The 17,054-nt window shown below is 44.7% G+C and overlaps 1 pseudogene; it reads right to left on the bottom strand.

Annotated features, from left to right (window-relative positions):
* LOC102989325 (39S ribosomal protein L30, mitochondrial-like) overlaps positions 1–6,194 on the bottom strand; it is a 192,655-nt pseudogene extending 186,461 nt beyond the window's left edge.
* Positions 6,195–17,054: the final 10,860 nt, after the last annotated feature.

Raw genomic sequence — 17,054 nt, 5'->3', positions numbered from 1 at the left:
TGAACCCGCGTCCCCTGCATCGGCAGGCGGACTCTCAACCACTGCGCCACCAGGGAAGCCCTCTCATGTTGTTCTTAAACTCACTACACCCATGGACTCCTAGCTGCACTTTCCTTTTTTTTCTTTTTTGGATGCATGGGACCTGAGTTTCTCATCTGGGAATGTTGGTATGGGATGGACAGAGACAGGACTTGCAGATCCAAAGTCAAAAATGCCCATGATAAGGGATGCCCTTGAGGATTTGGAGAAATTGAGATCTGCCACAGGCAGTGGACGGGGAGATGTTTGAGTTGAGGTTATTTAGATGTCTGAGAGATGGCGGCTTCAGTGCCACTGGTGTTGCATGCAGTTGAGGAAGCTAAGGCAACAAGACATTGGTAAAAACAAACAAACATAACACAACAAAAAAGATTGTGGTTCTAGAGCCAAATGCCCTGTAATTGAGTTAGAATCCCAGCTGTCATAACTGTTCCAATGGGCCCTACTCAAGTCAAAAGCCCTTTGAGCCTCCATTTCCTTGGCCACTACCTTAGAAGGTTGCAGGAGACAAAGCTTATCAGCTCTTAGCACAGAGCTCAACAAGGAGTTCATATTATTTTGAGTTTAAGAGATCTGTGCAGGGCTTCCCTGGTGGCACAGTGGTTGAGAATCCGCCTGCCAATGCAGGGGACACGGGTTCGTGCCCCGGTCCAGGAAGATCCCACATGCCGCGGAGCGGCTGGGCCCGTGAGCCATGGCCGCTGAGCCTGTGCGTCCGGAGCCTGTGCTCCACAAAGGGAGAGGCCACAACAGTGAGAGGCCCGTATAACAAAAAAAAAAAAAAAAAAAAAAATAGAGATCTGCCCAAAGCATCCAGACCAGAAACGAAAACAAGGACTAGAACCTGGCCCTCCTGTCACCTCGTTTGCTGCCCTTTTCCCAAACTCTGAGGCTCCATCCCTATTTTCAAGGTAACAGCACAGATGGAAGCGCCAGCTTTGTGTTTTTTAAAGGCCCAGCTGCTTACCTGATGGAAACATCCTGCCCAATGTGACTTTATACAAGTGAGAACAACATGACTACTTTAACTAATAGCAGTGAATTATAACTTCCTGTGTATTTATTAGGACAACGCTACAAATGGGAAATTGTTGTGGTGTCCTTGGGGAGAGGAAGAATTTAATTCCATGGGAATCCCATTGTCTTCTCCCATTTGGGCTCTCTTTCCTGGGGAGAAGTCACATTTATCATCTGATGTCTAACATGACATTTATAGTCTTGTTGAAGTTGTTTGCAGTGTTGATGGGCTGCTGGCTAGAGATGTCTGAGCTTGGAGCTTCACTGAGGCAGTGAACCAAGGAGGAAGTCCGGCTGGACGTGGAGCCCAGCCATCTGTGTCCAAGAACCAGCTCAATTTTTTGTGCGGACATAGGAAGATAATTTCCCATCTCAACGCCTCAGTCAATGCAAGTGAAAGGTTTGAGGGTTTGGCTTAGACAAATTTTAAGGGTCTTTCCATCTGTAGTATCACATTATTCTAATAACTGAAGCCAATTTCATTTCTGGTTGAAAGGGAATTCCTTTGCTGATATTTGCTTTGCGTGCTCTTTGCATTGCGTCTCCATATGTCCACGTGCTGGCTGCACAGTAGACAGATTTCTGTTTTCAAAGTGAAATTCCAGGCAGCTGAGCTCTCTGTTAATTTCAAATCGTCAGCTTTGTCTAGCTACCCAGTATCCTTCTCTTCACCCTGTGCTCTGCCCTTGGCATCTGCCTGGGCCTGTCCAAGGGGATTCAGAATTACGTGGAATTCATGTTGTCTTCTTTGAAGATGACAGACTTCTTAGGGCTGCAATGAGGAAAATGTGGGACTTGGTGTATGAGAAATTGTGGCGGTTTTAGATGATGTCATCTTTCTCCAGAGAAAACTTATTTTCTTCTGGCCAGCAGTGAGAGGAAGAACAGATCCCGCCTATCCAATCAGGAATGGAGATGGGTCTCAACTGAGAGTTAGTAGGGGTTAGTCTACTTCCAGTTTGTCAATCTGTCTTTACACTTGGTCTTAACTGGAAGCTCAGAGTGTTTAGTAGGGCTCCTCATTCTAACGTCTATGAACTTCACCTTTGTCTCTCCACCTCTGTATGAGTTAGTTTTTTAGCTTCTGACCAGCCGCCTCCTGCTTGGTTTCTTGACCTTTCACTCCCACCCAGTTTAGGATGCAACAAATTCCTTAAGGTAAAAAGCAGAGCAGAATATCAGGCTCACTTCTCTTAGAGTCTCTGTCCCCTGGAATCTTGTGCCCTCAAGTCCTGGCTGCCGTGGTTGTTCTCTGATGCCATCAAACAGACTTTTTCTTTTGTCTTTGAATTTAATCTAGCTTTTACAGCTATTTTAATTAAGATTAATGGGAGGGTTGGTCTAAATCAAGGCAGTCCATCATAACTGGAAGCAGAAATTATATAATGATTTAACTTTAACCTTCAAGAGGCAATTGTCTGCATGCTCTGGTTTGGAAGAACATCAGAGTCATATTGAACCCACTTTGAATGCCAATGCTGACTTTCATTCATTCATTCAAGAAATATTTATTGAGCACCAACAATATTCCAGGTATTGCATATTAGGCACTAGGGAGACAATGGTGTACAAAACACGAGGTCTCTATTCTTATAAAGTCTTCTTGGGAAGTATATATGTTAAATAATACATAGATATAGATTATAGAAAAATCTTTGAAGAAAAAGAACATGATGCCTAGTCAGAGAAATAACAAGGTAGAAGTAATTTAGAGGGAGATGGTGCTCAGGGAAAAGTCTTTGAGGAGTCATGCAGGTTGAAAGCTAAAGGCTACATTGCAGTCAGCAGGATGGAAAGTGCAGGTGCTGCGTGGGTGGGGAGCATTTCAAGCATAAGGACCAGCACATGCAAAGACCATGAGATGGTCAAGTCTGATGAACGAGAATAACTAAAAGTAAGTGCATCTGGATGAAACACAGAGATCAAGGATGAGATGAGGTAGGACTGGGATAAGGACTAGGATTGCTGGCCTAGGAAAAAGTTCAGGTTGTACCCCAGGAGGCCTGGGGAGCCATTGCAATATTTTTAAGTACAGTAGTGATGAGGTATGATTTATTTGATGAAGACTGCCCTGGCTATTTCGAGGAACATGGATTTGAGTTGGGATAGGGCAAGAGTTAAGGAAACCTGATACAAAGTGGTTATGATGATCCAGCTGAGAGATGATGGTAGCTTGAAGGACAGAAATGGCAATGGAGATGGAAAGAGGTGATGAATCAGAAATATTAAGGAGGAAAAGCATCAGTAGGATTTGGTGATGGACCAGATTGGAGGGTAAGGGAAGGTAAGGAATCATTAATGACTCCCACGTTTCTGACTTGACCAACCAAGTGGTCATGTGTGGATCCACAGTCACTAATTTGCCACAGCTACTATAACAACGTATCACAAACCAGTGGCTTAAACAACAGAACTTTATTATGTCACAGTTCTGGAGGCTAGAAGTCTGAGATCAAGGTGTTGGAGAGTTGGTTCTTTCTGAGGGCTGTGAGGAAGAATCTGTTCTATGCCTCTCCCCCAGCTTCTGGTGGTTTGCTGGCAATCTTTGGCATTCCTTGGCTTGTAGATGCTTCACCCCACTCTCTGCCTTCATCTTTACGTGGTGCTTTCCCTTTGGGCATGACTCTATGTCCAAACTTCCCCTTTTTATAAGGATACCAGTCATATTGGATTAGGGCCCACTCTGATGACCTCATCTTACTTACCTGATTACATTCCCAATGACGCTTTCCAAATAAGGTCACATTCAGGGATAATGGGAGTTAGGACTTCAACATGTATGTTTTGGGGGAAGATGCAATTTGACCCAAATAGTCACATAGCATCTCTGGGCCTCAGTTTTTTCACCTGCAGACCGGGGACAAAAATACCTCACAGAGGTATTATGAGGAATAAACAAGAAGATATGTTTAACATGCCAAGAATAGTATTTGAAACATAACGAAATTGAGGAATTGTTAGTCCCTTTCTGCTCCGTTGCCTAACCCAGATACAATGGGGAACTTCAGATCAGAAGGGAGGAAAATCCATTAGGGAGGCCTCCTGGGGCACTTCGGGGGTCTCAAAGTGCCCCCTAAATCATGCTCTGTTGGTGAATGCCTCCAAAACAGGGCAGGCTTGATTCCCTGGGACTAGGCCAGCCAAGAGTTGGAGGAATGATTGAGACTCGACTGCTCTGGTCAGGGAAAGAGCACTGGCCTGGGAGTTGGAGGCCTGAGTTCTAATGACTGTGTGAGTAACCTTGGGCAGGCATCTGCCTCCTCTGGGCCTGAGATTTCTATTCAAATTATCAGGCACTATTTATTTGTTGGCTGAACACATGTTGAATAAGTAAGTCACAGAGCACTTGCTGTGTGGCAGGCCCTGTGATAGATGGTTTATATCCATGCTCTAATTTAATGCTATCAAGAGCCCCATGAGATTTCATAAGTGGGGAGCCTTGGCCTTAGAGAGGTCCATCACTTGTCTAAGCTGATACCAGGTCTGTCCTCCCTTACCATCTGGGTTCTGAACTTCCCTGTTCCCAGGCTTTAATAGTCCTACATTCCACACATTCCCGCCAACATTCTCATGCTTCTTCCTCTGCCTCTGATGCCCCATGGATGAGGCTGGACCCTGGTACAGCACAGGCACAAGACACCAGGGAGACCCAGAATGTGGCTGTTGCATAGTTTCCCAGCCTTGCCCAGGGAAGCCCATTAAACATGAAAGGAGCAATTACAAGCTGCAATCAAAGGCACATGAATCAGAGATTCCTTCCCTTTAAATATTTTGACTCACTTGCCACTTATTTGAGTTCTAATCTACATTTTTGTCTCTGTCATTCTGAAACAGATTTCGAAAGGGATAGGAGAAGTGGGCATGGAGATGGAAGTTTCTCTTTCTGGACAGTTAGCTAGGATTGTTTACTGCAGGCTGATTTTTACCCTTAGGTAATTTCGGGCTTCCTTCTTCTTGTTGGCCCTAATAATATTAATTCTGATTTCTTCTGCCAATATTTGGGCTGTCCCTGTAATGATGAGGGATTGTGTGGTGATTCAGAGGCAGCAGCTGTGGCAGTGTCATTTGAATATTAGAACCTGAAATTTGCTCAGATGGGGTCCCTAGTATAGGATGTGGCTTTGATGGGTATATGATCCTCATTGTGCTTTCTTTCATAATGGATGGAGGAAAGGTACAAATGACAGTAAGAAAAGGACAACCCCTTGGGTCTGACCTAGAGTACATCAAGAGCTCAGATCTGCAAAGGGAAGGTAAACCAATAGGGAACTTGCCTTTTTTTTTTTTTTTTTTGGATTAAAAATATATTTTAATAGAAACACTTTCTCACCATCTTTAAATAAAGATGATTTGCATTTTTTAATCTGAAATGCTCTGGCATTAGGATTTAATTGCTTTGCTCCCTGGTCCACAGGGTTTAGATGCCATGCACTACTAATTCTCCAGTGTTCATGAGGCAGGCGTTACGCATGTCCTCCTTTGCTGGAAGTCCTTGGGGCAGCTTCAGGGACTTGATTCTTTTTTTGTTTGTTTGTTTCTAACAGCTTTATTGAGGTATAATAGACATACAACAAAATGCACACATTTGAAAAGCATATGGTACTAAGTTTGACATATGTATACACCCATGAATCCATCACCTCAACAGGGACTTGATTCTTATCAAATGTTTAACCACTTTCTTTTTTGCCTTCACTGAAGGGATATTCTTGTGAACTTGAGGAGTAGGTGCTTTTTCTAATCCAAGCATCTTTATTGTAACCTTTTTCCCAAATGGTTGTCTTTTCCTAGTCTTTATTCTGGTAACAATATGCAGTTTATGAAGGTGCTTTGTATCCCCACCATATTTTTCATGGTCTGCAGGTGAAGGCTGAAAAACTTTATCTGGAATTCTTGACCTGGTAAATTTGTGATGAATCAAATCTGTACAGATGAGAGGTTCTATACCTTTTGTCACTGTTTGTAGTCTGCTTGCTGCCTGCTGGCCGCTGACCTACCGAGTGCAAAATCCCTGCAGTGAATATGGTGATTATTCTCTTTATAGGCCACTGAGGGAAATCCAAGCAGAAGGACCTTGCCTTTGTAATACTAACAATAGTAACCACCTTTTGAGAGTTTGCTAAGGTAGGTACTGTCATCACCCCCATTTTGTATATAAAAAAAAAATGAGGCTCATTGAGGATACATAATATGTCCCAACTCACTCCTTTGGAAAATGGCAGACTTGGGATCCAATCCCAAACTGTCTAAACTATAGCTCTTATACACTTGACCACTATACCTACAAACTCAGACTTGCAAAGTAAAGTCATCTAAGGTCCCAGGACTGCTGATGGGCATCTTGGGAAAACAGCCCTGCCCAAACCACAGCCATTCACAGGGCTTATGATGAACCATCACTGTACTTAATAGACACTTAAATGCATTATTTCATTTAATTCTCACAATGTTCCTAATGAAGTAGGTACTATTATCATTCCCATTTTATAGGTAAAGAAACTTGGGTTCCGAAAAAAAGAAGTGACATCCCTGTGCCATGCCACTAGTAAATGGTACAGCTGTATTTTATTTTACTTTCATTATTCTACTCTCACATCAATGAGTCGGAAACTTTTTACCAGCTGGAGATTTAAACTGGGGGCATTTTTATGAATCTAAAAGCAATGTTCTTTTATAAGAAAGCATTTGCCGTCTTCTCCTCTGTAGGAATATATTCTGAGTGAGTCTTTCTTTAGCATCTTAAACCCACATGGCCCTAATAATCATCCATTTCCTGGGCAGCTACAGAGCTTTTTGCTAACTCTAATTCTCTTCCCTTCAGGGCTCAGATCACATCATTCTGTCCTCAGATCCTGTGAGGACTGGCAAATCCAGTGTGGCTCAAATGGAGCCCTTTGTAGTGTCCTCTGCTCACTTGAACCCCAGGCCTTTCCCTCTTTTGAACAACCCTCCCTCCACACCAAACTGCCATCTACCCCCTTCCACCTTCCCTCTCTGACTCTCACTTATGCCCTCCATCCCAAATGTCCTAGTCTCTGTTCTTCTTCCTGTAAATAGTTTTAAATGGTGCACTGGAAAGAACCTCATGGTCCCTTAAAACCATAGTCAGATTATTGCTTTCTTGCCTGGGGCGGGTCTCTTATTCCTTTCCAAAGGAGCTGAGAAATACAGAAAAGAAAAATGGCGAAACATGCTGTGTGATTATGGATAAAAGGAAAAGTCAGCACAATCATTTCCTGATATACATGGTAAAACCTCGATTAAATGAAAACAGCAGAGTGTGGAATTCTGGGTAAAGGAATTTTCTGGCTATTTCAGGATCAATCCTCTACAGTCTACTTTCCTGCTTCTGTCAGAGTAGCACGCCAGACAAAATGACCCTCTGTTGACTGAGGATTTTACACAGTCCTGACATCGTTGTTCTGGGCAGCCATGGCTTCCACAGTTCCTCAGGCAGACCCAAGCCTGCAATTCCCCTCCCCCTGTGAGAAGTGCTATATCTAAAGAATTTCGTCTTCTCTCTTCACTCCTGGCAACGGGAGATTTTCAGCCAATACATTTTGTGAAAAATTAAAAATAATATTTAGCTTGGTATTTCTAACGTTGAGGGGGCAGGGCTTCTTGCCTCTGTTCACTCTGCCATCTTCACGGGGACTGAAGTTGACCCCGTTGTCTCCCAGTATCTAGTACTCAGCCATCAGGCCATTAACAATGGGGGAGAGCTCTCTTATTTGCCAAGATCTGTCCACTAGCCTATTTCACTGAGGTGAATCGGGAGGAGAAGGAAGGCACCTACTACTTACTTCTTTTAATCCTTAACAAAAAATCAGAGACACAGGCATTTATTATCTACAACTTTAAAGCCTGGGGAAACAGAGGTTCGAAGAGGTTAAGCTGTCCAAGGTCAGTGAGGAAGTGGCTAAGAGAGGATTTGAATTTAGGATTCTCTGCCTTCAGTGCAGTTGCTCTTCCCACTAGCCTCCACTGGCTGGGATACAGTCCCAATCTGGAAAACTAACTCCTCCCTATTTGTAGCAGTCCTTCTTCCCTTAGGCGGTGGCCTTGTGCAAGGGTCGGCTACTGGGTGCCTGGCAAAGGTACATTCTGGAGGCCTCATCCTCCTGTAAGCTCTAACCGCACCAACACGGTCATGGAATGGCCTCATCGAGAGCATCCCTCCCTTTCCTGACCTCTTCCACCTGCCATCCTCCCTCCCCAGCAAATAAACTTTCCTTTAGTAAAAAGGTCAGCTGGGGAGCCATTTTAATATAATCTCTGATGTGAGCTCATTTCCCAAACCAGTGATGCCTGGCTATGCAGCTTGGCCAAATCTGGTAACATTTCTGAATTTCATTTACCTCCTTGTATATAGGGACTCATAATTCCTCACAGTAATATACAGTGTCCCAAGAACATTACCATTCCTGTGGTTTTATTTTGTTTCCAGGAAGTTAAATTAATAGTACTTTTTAAAGCTCACAGTTATTGAGCACTGAAGTGCCAGGGGCCAAATCTGTTTATATTCATGTTCTCATTTATCCTCACAACTGTTCTATAGAGTATGCATTTCATTATTTCCATTTTGCAGACTAGGAAACTGAGATTAAGTAACTCATCCAAGGTCACATACCCAAGAAGTGAATGAGACTGTCTGAATTAACAGCTCAAATACGTGACTTCTATCTCACATGACTTCTATCTTCTGACCTTTATTAGATTATAAAGTGTTCTTTCCATTTTTCAGGTGTCAAGAGATATTTTTAAATTCACACATCAGCAGAATGAGGAGTAGATCTGGCCTGGGGCTTAGCTTTATGGATGGGGCTTTTGTGACACAATCACGTGGTTTCATAAGGATGTGGAGACTCAGAAATTTGGTGACTCCATGAAACAAACTGTGTTTGGATGAAGCCTCTAGGCACAGCCTCCTCCCTGCCAAGGTCTGGAGGCTGCCTGAGGTCTTTCCTCAAGCAGTTGGCCCTCCCTGTCCACTGCTCGCTAAGTGAGCTCGCTGGCTCTGTGCCCATGCCCAGGCCTGGGACTTATAGCCTGGGCTGCCCTCACACCCCTGGGGGGCCTCCCACAGCCTCCCGAGCCTAGACTGTGGCCTGAGGCCTGAGGACCTGGCTCCCCCAGAAGGCATTGCTCCCTGCTGGCAAGGTGCCAACTGTGGGTGCGTTGGGCTAAGCCCAGGGCAAGGGAGGAACAAGTAGAGAGACAGCTTGATTCTGTGCCCTGACCTTGGCATAGAGAGATGCTTGGGGGAGTGTGAATCCCAGTGACCAGCCCCAGAAGCTTGCAGAGATTTTAAATTCCTGAGTTAGCCCTGAATAACCCCCTGCTGGATCTGCAGATGTCTCCATTGCCAAAAAGCCCAAGGATGACCCAAGTCCTCTCCCACGGAGACCTCCCATCCCTGAGCCCCCCTGGATGTATACACTGGGGCCCTCCACACAAGGACAGTGTGCCTCACTCACAGAGGTCAACTGAGGCTGGAAGGACAGCTGGGGTCAACAACACCCAACTCCCAAGGGCTGATGGTTTTGTTTTATGCTGCAACTCCCCCTCCTCCCCTCTTCCTCCAACTTCTTATCTCTTTTCTCTTCTCTCCCATCACAGAGCCAACACATTCTGGGTTCAAACACCAGTTCCACTTATAATCAGTCATGTGTCTATTGGAAAACTACTTAACCTCTCCGTGGTTAAGTAGTTATTTTACCTGTAAAATAAGGGTGATAAAATCTTTGCCATTTCTAAGAATTGGAAATAGAGTGTGCTAAATGCCAAATACTTGATAAATGGTAATATGATAATAACTTAGTATTACCATTATGCAGTGTGGTAAGGAAATTAGCTAAAGGGATTTCACTGTATCCCCAAGTCTACCTACCAGGTGTGTATAACATTATAGCTCAAAACTTTTAGGAATAAGCCCTTTATCAAGATTCAAAGGCTTTTAAGAATAAAAATATGGGCATTACAGCTATGGAAAACATTGCAGAGACTGCATGAGGATCAATCGTACATGTCACCCTCTGTGTGTGCAGATTTTTCTGTTCCTTTGGGTCTCTCTAGGTCCTCAGATACAAGTTCTTTTATCTGTCACTGCACAATACACACACACTTACAGACCACTCCCACTTTGGGTCCTTCAATCTTGAAGAGAGCAGAAAAATGAATTATAAGTTCACTGCTCAAGAGAGAGCAAGAAATCTGCTGTCATGTTGGACGGGCTCAGCATCCCTGTCAGCAGAAGACCCTATGGCTGATGAAGCTGACCACGGGGACATGATGGAGGTGGGCTAGCTCCACAGAGGCAGTCCTTGGGAAAGAATGGTGTCAAAAGTCTCTCGCAGGTATTTTACTGTCCCGGATTAGAGTCTACCCCACATCATGCCAAGCCCTCTCTTCTCCAACCAAATGGCTCTCTGTGTGTCACACACTAGGATCAGATAACCAGATTTAAACTGGGAGATCAGAAGGCTAGCTCTCCAAACTGGGAGACTTTGCAGGGTCGGGGGAGGGTGCTAAAGCATCAAGTGCAGGAGGCAACAAACAGACTGCATGTTCTTAATGCTCAAAACTAATTATTCACTAGAGTAAAAAACGAGAGAGAGAGAGAGAGAGAGAGAGAGAGAGAGAAAGAAAACAAGCCTCTGATCTAAAATATCTAAAACTGAAATCCTTCCCCTGAAGAAGCACACATCTGGAATTCATTCCCTGCTGCAGCAAGGCATGGACTAGCTCTCCACCAGAACCCTGCCCAGCCACTGCACGACGGCGACTGAATGCAGGCTGTGCTGCGCGGGGGGCTGATACAATTTTTCGCGGAAAAATATTCCTGCCAAAATTAGTTTTCAAGCCACGGTTCATAAATATACAGTATTCCAGCAAAAAAGTACAGAATGTCCTCCTGGGGTTGACAAGCAAATAGTTTCATAAATAACCCTCTTGACACGTGCAAGATGTTAACATTTTTGAGGTTTTGGGTAGGGGCAGTCGCAGATTTAATCACTTGATTCAGGCTGGAGCCACTCTGGACTTGGACGTTACCTCTTGGGGGCCTATGGAAATGTTTTTCTTGGTTTGAGAGAGTTCGTGTTGCTTGTCAGCACTGAGGACAAAGGCTTCTTCTTAGAAAATTCTGGGCTAGTGTGCTGCACAGGTGAGTCTGACCAGATCTGTAAGCGAGGGGACCTGCACTGGGGCATCAAATAAATTGCAATCCCTTATGCAGGAGGAGGGCTAGGCTGAGCCACAGTGTTGACTGTTGTAGAGGCACTGAGTGCCCAGCCCAGGCAATGTGTACATGAAAGAAGGAAAATGTTCCAAAGAAGCCTCATATTTTGATAGTAATTTTATTTTCTTTTTTAACAGCAAATTTTGGTCAGATCCTGGAGTGGGCCAGATAAACACTGAGTCTAGGGGGATTTTAGCATCAGAAACACCACTGGATCTTAAATTAGTGCATGGGACAGACTGAGGTTTGTCAAATATGCTTTTCATACTGACCCTAACACATTGCTACATTTCCCACCTCTGAAGTCCACTGGGGTCCAGCCTATTCACATGCAGAGTGTTATCTGGACTTAATGAGGACATTACACTCCTGTCAATGTCATTTATATGGTGCTTTAAAGTTTTCCAAGCCCTCTCACATCCACAATTGCAATTGAACCCCAGAGTAGCCCTGTGAGATAAAAAGGGCAGGCACTACAATTCCCGTTTTACAGATGGAAATGCAGAAGCCACGTGAAAGAAAGAAAATTGCCCAGGGATCCCAGATAGTAAACGGCAGAACAAGGATTCACATTTAGGCCCTTGGCCTCTTGAAGCTCTGTCAACACACTGCTTGGTTTATCAGACATGCTAGGAAAGCAGACAGCAGGGCCAGAAGGAAATGAGCACTAGGACAGCAAGATTTTGATGAGGGACAATAAGAGGAAGGCTCATGCTGGGGCCTCTGTTCTGCTTGGAAGCCCACAGCGTCCGACTTGCGTTACACCTTAACCAGGAGTTGGGAAGATAACCAGCCACATCAGTAACCTCTCGCTCCAACTCTGTGGCTGAAGCTGGTGACAAACACAACATCGCCATGATGTTCTGAGGTGTGAGACGGGCCTTTGCAGCTCTCAATTACAATATATCAACAGACTGCACGGCAACCTGATTCTGCGGGTAGTTCTGAATTTGCCGGTGAAGACAGGAGTTTCCTAAATTTTTTAAAGCAGAGTAAGAAATCTCTCCTTCCTCTCACTTACTAGGTGTACTGTGTTTCTGTACATTGACTAAAAGGTCTAAATCAGTTTGCAATGAGTGTTGAGATAAAGATAATAGTAGTAATCACTGTCATCTAACAGCTGAGCCAGGCTGCAGTGCCTCAGTTAAGCACTTGACATACGTACCTAATTTATTGAGTGGGCTGAACTCAAGGGAGCCACAACCAAGCAGTGGATGTCTTTTGCCTTCCAAATGCTGCACCCACAATGCTCTGCAGACTCCCGCCCAGCCCCTTGATGACATCTTGGACAGTTCCATCTGCTGCTTTCTCATCAGTTTAAGTTATGAACACAAGTTCTGTTTCGTTTGTTCACACTCAATTCAGGTATTAAATGGTCCCCTTGAGGTGAGATCAGAACTTCAATATCCCATCTCATTCAGACTCCGCCTCCCCCCCAACCTCTCCAACTCTTAACTACAGGGATCTGCAGTGGGGATTGTGGGGGACTGTAATCTCTTTTATCACTTAACTTTCTTTCCTGTCCCTGTGACTGGCTGGCTTTTTCAAAGTCAGGGTAGAGGAGGGGATTAAGGGAAAAGGGACCCTCTTACAGGGCTGCTGGAATCAGTCATCAGTGCCCTCTTTGGCAGGTGCCTGCTTGGTGGCCTCATGGGCACACTTGTAGATTCTCAGAGGCTCTGGTTGTACACTCAGGCTGACGTCTTGTGACATTCTTAGCTCCTGTCCTGGGTGTCTGTGCTAGAGCATCTTATTGCTGGGGGCCCATCATGAGGGCTCAGGCTCTGCTGGCTTCTGCAGCATTCCCTTGGCCCATGGGAAACTCATGCATTCTTGCCTTAGCAATGGGTAGGCTGTTGTCTACCAAGTTCTATCTCCTGGCCCCAGTGTGGTGGGTATCACCACCCAACCTCCTGTCTTTTGTAGACCAGCCTCTGTGGTCACAAATGTCACCAAAAGCATGCCATGCTATCCCAGGAGTCCTCCCACTGTTCTTGGCCCTATCCCAAAACAGCACTGGATCCTGCACCTTTGTGAAGATATGGCCAGCTGTAAGCGCCTGCCTCAGCTTCTTCTAGGCATCCCCAATCTCTGTGAATGTTTCTCTTGGCTGCACTCCCACCTCCAATACATTTGGGTTTTGAAGGGACACTCATGAGCTGGGGAGGGGACAGGCAACAAAATCCCTTTCTAGACTCTTCCAACACCCTTTGAACCTCCAGTCTTCTTTACCATTGCTGGTTCATGGGGTTATTTTGCTGAAATGGTTCTGCTCTCCTATTTTTTAAATTAAATCTGCCCCAGAAAACTAGCACCCCTGTTTAGCATATGGGAGTACTTACCGTTTATTGTATTCTGTGTGGGAGATATAACTGAATTTGAGAGACAACAGGAGGAATTTAAATTTAACATCCTATCTATATACCTAAACCTTACAAAAACACATGCCAGCTAGCTCTAATTATTCCTAGAGCTAGGAATACTGAACACGGGGACACTGAGGCTCGGAGAGTTCAGCGAGTTGCCAGACCACACACAGCAAGGCAGTGGACTGGGTCTCAGTCTGGTCTGTCTGACCCCAAAGCCAGTGCTCTTAACGTGGAACGTGAGGATGGTGAGGAAGTCATTAGCCAAAACGTCTGCAGACACAGCTAAAGACAGAAGTGGGAAGGACAAATCTCAAACCTGTGTCCTGTTTATACTTGTTTTCTTTCAAATAATTGTCATGTGTTAGTCCAAACAACAGTATCCAAAAGGCTTGATTTCGGTTGTCTATAAGCCTTGATTTTGGTTGTCTACAAGCAATGGTGGGGCAGTTAATCTTGTGAAAACTCAATCACGCTGGCCTCAACTGAGAAGCACAAATGGCTGTGACGAAGGTGAGGGAGCCAAGTGCAAATAACAATGCCACTAGAGTCGACAGCAGAAGTGTGATTAAAGAACGTGCTAACCAGAGTTCCCTGTGTGATGTCAGTCCTCTCACCGATCTCCTGCTTGTAGTCAAATGAATAATTATACTCAACCTGCGAACACGGATTTTTCCTTTCAAAATGCATTCACATCTGTGACCGCTTTTTTTTTTCCATTAGGAGTATAGTTGCTTTACAATGTTGTGTTAGTTTTTACTGTACAGCAAAGTGAATCATTTATACGTATACATGTACCCCCCACTTTTTTGGATTTCTTTCCCATTTAGGTCACTGCAGAGCATTAAGTAGAGTTCCCTGTGATATACAGTAGGTTCTCATTAGTTATCTATTTTATACATAGTATCAAAAGTGTATATATATATATCAATCACCATCTCCCAATTCATCTCACCCCTCCCTTCCCCCTTGGTATCCATACGTTTGTTCTCTACATCTGTGTCTCTATTTCTGCTTTGCAAATAAGATCATCTACACCAGCAGTCCCCACACTTTTAGGCGCCAGGGACCAGTTTCGTGGAAGACAATTTTTCCACGGATGGAGGGGTGGGGGGGAGATGGTGCAGATGGTAATGCGAGCGATCGGGGGGATGGTTCAGGCAGTAACGCGAGCCATGGGGAGTGCCAGGTGAAGCTTCGCTTGTTCGAAGCGAACCACTCACCTCCTGTTGTGCAGCCCAGGGGTTGGGGACCCCTGCTCTATACCATTTTTTTACATTCCACATATACGTGTTAGTATACAATATTTGTTTTTCTCTTCCTGACTTACTTCACTCTGTATGACAGTCTCTAGGTCCATCTACGTCTCTACAAATGACCCAATTTCATTCCTTTTCATGGCTGAGTAATATTCCATTGTATATATGTGCCACATCTTCTTTATCCATTCCTCTGTCGATGGACACTTAGGTTGCTTCCATGTCCTGGTTATTGTAAATAGTGCTGCAATGAACATTGGGACCGCTTTTAATGTGGTCCCTGCAATACAGTAGTTGGAGCCGGGATTGCATTATTGTCCGGTTGTCACATAAGAAAGCTGAGACCTGTGAAGATGAAGGCATCCCAAGTGCCCCCGGCAGGTGAATGGCAGGGTAAGGACTGGAGTCTTTTGCTCAAGTGACACTCTTCAACAGTATATTCAAAGAGGCCTCAAGGAAAGCAACTGTCCTTCGCTGCCTATGAAGCTGAGTTCCTGCCAGCTGCTTCTGTGGGCACAGAGGAGAACCCTTTCCACCTGCCTGAGTCTTGCTTTTGTTCCATCTCGCTGTCTGCACCCTCATGGTATACATTCATTTCCATGCATTCTTTTATTTTCCAGGAGAAAACAGAAGACAAATCAAAGGGCTAAAAACACAGGGACAAACTTGATCCTGTCCTATGTATCTTCAGGGGACCCACAGACCCTGCCTCCTGAATTCCCTTCTCTCTGTCCAAGGGAAGCACCGGGATGAACAATAACTTCAGTAATAACTCCTGTTTGTTGAGCACTTACTTTGTGTTAGGTATGGTGCTCAGCGTCTTACAAGCACTTTTTCCTTCCCTTCAGGTCCATAGGGTCTGCTCTAAAATTTTGAGGCCAGGTGTGTTTCGGAAATCAGTTTTTTAGTTGTTAGAAAGCTAAATGGTACACCTGCTATATGTTATTCTAAGCCCAGCAGCATCTGCAGCAGTGTTTAATTATCAAACCCATTCATATTTCTGTGATGAAACACAGAAATAGTCCTAAGAGGCATAAAATAAAAGCTGTAAACAGCCTCATGTCAATATATGTCAGCTTTTCCCACCAGGTCACAGTGTGCCAAACAGTGAAGAAACTTACAGTTTCAGAGCTCTTTGGATTGTGGAATCACAGATGACAAATGGTGGATCTGTATTATTATGCTCATTTTACAGATTAGATACAGATGTTCAGAGAGTTTCCATAACTCGCCCAAACCACAGAGCTGCTGAGGAGCAGAACTTGGGTCCTAACCCAGGCCTCCTGATTCTAGCACCTGCTCATCAACCTCCGTAGAACATTTGTCTGTGGAAGCATCAGACACCGACACTTCCACCAACAAGCAGCTGTAATTTCCATTCATCGAGGGCAGGGGCAGCAGAACCTTTGCAATCTCTCAATCCAGTTTTAAGAATAATCGACCATGTCTGGACACTGATCTAAAATCCTTGCTACTAAGGGATGGTCCATGAACCGGCAATATAGGCATCATTGGGAGCCTGTTGGAAATGCAAGATCTCAGGCCTCAACCAAGACCTCTGAATCACAAATACATGTTAACAAGCTCCCTGAGTAGTTTGCTGGCACAGCCTAGTTTAAGCAGCTCTGGCTTAAAACTCTTTTCTTGTATGATCTCATATAACCCTCACAATAACCCCATAAGGTAGGTGCTATTGTCATCCACCTTATACAGTTGAGGAAAGTGAGGTCCAGAGAGATTAATAACTTGCCCAAGGTCACACAACTGGTAGGTTCCAGACAGGAATACGGGTTGGTCTGACTCCAGGGCCCAGGCTGTTCACTACTACACTGTCTTTTTTCTTGCAGGCAGGAAGTGAGGCTCAGGACACACTCAGGGATATTGGATAAGCCTGCTCCTCTTGATTAGTAAAGACAGAGATGAAAATCAAATTGCAAATTGGTGGTTCCAAGGAGACTTCCCTCCACTGTCCCCATCCGCCCTCCCTCAGTTCCTTTATCTGACTACAGTAGTCGGCAGAGTTGTTTACACCTTTTCTCATTCTCTTCCTCCTGGACACAAGGTATATCTTCACTTCCTTATCCCACTTCAACACAAGCAGGGCCATGTGACTTGCACTGGCCAATGAAACGC

Source organism: Physeter macrocephalus, chromosome 8 (genome assembly GCF_002837175.3).
Source record: "Physeter macrocephalus isolate SW-GA chromosome 8, ASM283717v5, whole genome shotgun sequence".
Taxonomy (NCBI): Eukaryota; Metazoa; Chordata; class Mammalia; order Artiodactyla; family Physeteridae; genus Physeter; species Physeter macrocephalus.
Note: the sequence above shows the minus strand (reverse complement) of the source record. Positions and strands in the feature narration are given on the sequence as shown.